We start from the raw sequence: 2,997 nt of genomic DNA, 5'->3' as shown, positions 1-2,997 counted from the left end.
TCATAGTACAATTCCACCCTGTGTAAAGCCAGCGCCTCTGGAAATAGCACTTTTTCTTTTTTTTCCACTGGGAAAACGTTTTATCATAGGGAACCCGGTTCGCCACTTTACCCCACCAAGTTTGAGGGTATTCCGTTCTCCTTTCCGCCCTGGAACGTGACTTACTACAGCCCTTAACTGGGGTAAATCTTCCAACATTTATGAGTGAGAATGTGCTGGAGGGGAGTTTGTCAGTGGCCACAAAATCACGAGTTTAGATGAAAGACCAGCCACATTTTGAAATGCCCACTCCCTGCCGCTTGCCTGGGACTTACTCCGATGGGCTGTATTACTGGATTTCAAATAATTTACAACTACAAGGTCACCTTTGGTGAATTCCTTCCAATCCTAAATTCAAACATGTCCACGCACTTGTAAAAGTACAGACACACACTGTAAACAAACATAGCTGATCTTTGAATGTTATGAAGGGAATACATTTACCCAGGTATATTATGATCGAAATGTAAGGCAAATTGAACTTTGTAGAGAAAGGTAAAGAATGTGCATAAGGAGGCGATAAAAATGTATATATATCTCAGACCCGAGCTCTGACACTTACTGCCTCCGTGAAGTTTATTAAGCAACTTTAGCATCACTTGAAGAAGCACCTTTCACCAAGCTTCACGTTACTCACTGATACTGCGTCACAATGTAATAGACACAAACACCTCTGGAATGAAGAGGCGAATAAATGAAACCTCTACGCTGTGTACTCAGGGCAATTTCTACTGAACGGCATGCGATTGTTGCTGGAGCCGCGAATATTTAACATTTTGGTCATTTCAGCGTTCCCCAAACCAGCTCATGCAGAATGCAGGCACATCACTTGAGGTGTGGGGGTAAGTCCCACAACATTTGCACTGGTGCAATAAAAGACAGAGATTCAGCGACAGCATACTCACTGTTGTTTGAACTACCAAAGACAGCAAACTCTCAGTCAATAAAACAGAAATATTGCTCTGCCAGGGTAAAAATGGAAAAAAATGAATTACTTGCATGACAAGTATCATAAATCATTTTAAGAAAATCACTAAATATAGCTTGGTCTGCTTATAACTTGTTTGTAAAAGAAAAAGAAAAAAATGTCTTTCTGGTAAATGTTTATAAAAATGAACATCGTGATTTTGCCAAAAACACAGACCCACATTTTGAACTTTGAGAAAATGTGCTTTCTCGACTTCATTTTACTTTTTTTTAAAAATGGTGCAAATAAATGTACCCTGTCCTTTTTTACACATCTACAAACTTTCTATGAAATGGTTTCTGGTCTAAAAAAAACAGCTGACAATGGGGTTTGTTTTGTGTGGTTTACAATGGCTGCCCATAAGCTCTTGGCTTAACGATGATTGACAGCCTGCTTTAACTTTGCGCCAAGATCCCGTTGCCCATCCTGTTTGAAGCTTTTGCAAAATTGACTCATTGCATTGAAAGTTCCTGCTGCGTGATTATTACACTCGAACTATGGAACGGTTTGCCTATTAGATTTAGCACACCATACTCATTCATAGTACCTATTACAAAATTCTTGCATAAGCATCTGATATGTTCTTGTACCTCATTTACAATTTGGCACACACATCTGGAGCACGGCTTCTGCTGGAGCGCTTAAATTCTACGAGTTAGTAATGTCTCGCCAAAGAAGCCTCATGACATACATGCTTCTGAAGCAGAACCGCCATCTTCAGGTTTAAATAATGTATTTAAATCTTGCCTTTCGTTGGAACTTGCGGTACTATCAGAAATCAGTGGTAGCAGGAACAGATGACGTCTTATCTTGCAGGGGTTCCCATGAGAACAAAAGGTCACCTCATTCTAACCTATCTATCTTTCTCACAATGCTGACTCAAACTAACTTTCACAGGCTAGAGTGTATTCGCTGTCGGTGCGTAAATGTTTGACCTTCTAGGCGCAGTTTCTGTTGCTTTGTTGAAGAAAATGATCACTAACTGTCCCGCTTGCACGTTAAAATTCACTCTACATTTTAGCGCCAATTTGTTTTATCAAATCATAATTTCGAGGTCATTCTGGATAATTTTTCGTATTACAAAATAGAGAAAATTCCGGGTGGGTTAATTTCGCCCTTAAATAGACCCCATCAGGAGACTGTTTTTATGAAATGTCTTACCTTTTGTGGTACTTTTGAGGTTTCTTGCAGGGTTGCTTCTGCCTTCTTGTGTTTACTAGCTGTCATTACACACGCACCGCTGAGGCGCGAGCTTCTGGGTACTGTTGTGGTGAAGTTCTATCTCTAGTTTGTAATTTGCTTAAAGTCTGTGCTATATACACACTGCTCTGCTCTTCCTGTGAGGAGGGTGGGGGGCATGGGGTATGTGCCGAGGCAAGCAATTACTGCAGTAACATCACATGTTTTCCTAAGCAAAAGTTTATGTAGTGGTGCACCCCCTAACACATGGGAGGAAATCAAATGCCTTTAATGATTTATGCTTGAGATCGTGCATCAGCAGGTATGTTATCCATGTTTTGTGCTTGTAATTTGACAGTTTTGTGGGCTAAATTAGTCGTGTTCTGTTTGGAGTTAAGGATAACCTTAGAAGGGGCAAATGAATCCTTTTGCTTATTCCTTTTCTGCACTACAGAAGCCATACCGGCACCAATTTAAATACTATATTAACATACATAATTAAAGAGAGTAAGTGCTTTGCAGCTTTACTGATTTCAATTGAGTAGAAAATTAAAGTTTCACAAACAGAGCAGGAAAGGAGATCATAGTTTCAGGTTCATCTTCCACTTCTCAGATTCCCCAGTTGGTCATGGTAAATCCCCTGGGCAATACCGCTATACCTTCAAAGGAGGTTTTAAGTCTAAGTGTGATCTGCGACCATCAAATCTATTTAAAAAATGTACTCCTGCTCTTTACAGGAGTAAATGTCAAGAATGAAAAAGGACCTGCAAAACGCTGGAAAATCAAATATACAAGTTTGTGGGTTTGGTCGT

General features: G+C 40.0%; 1 protein-coding gene across 1 annotated transcript in view; it reads right to left on the bottom strand.

Moving 5' to 3' along the window:
* The window catches only part of CCR9 (C-C motif chemokine receptor 9), a 108,403-nt gene extending 106,106 nt beyond the window's left edge, over nucleotides 1–2,297 (bottom strand). Inside the window, exon 1 of the mRNA XM_086966840.1 lies at nucleotides 2,168–2,297. The gene's annotated coding sequence lies outside the window, so the exon portion shown is untranslated. The remainder of the gene's footprint in view (nucleotides 1–2,167) is intronic.
* Nucleotides 2,298–2,997: the final 700 nt, after the last annotated feature.

Source organism: Lissotriton vulgaris, chromosome 4_1 (genome assembly GCF_964263255.1).
Source record: "Lissotriton vulgaris chromosome 4_1, aLisVul1.2, whole genome shotgun sequence".
Taxonomy (NCBI): Eukaryota; Metazoa; Chordata; class Amphibia; order Caudata; family Salamandridae; genus Lissotriton; species Lissotriton vulgaris.
This window is presented reverse-complemented; position numbering and strand designations above follow the sequence as displayed.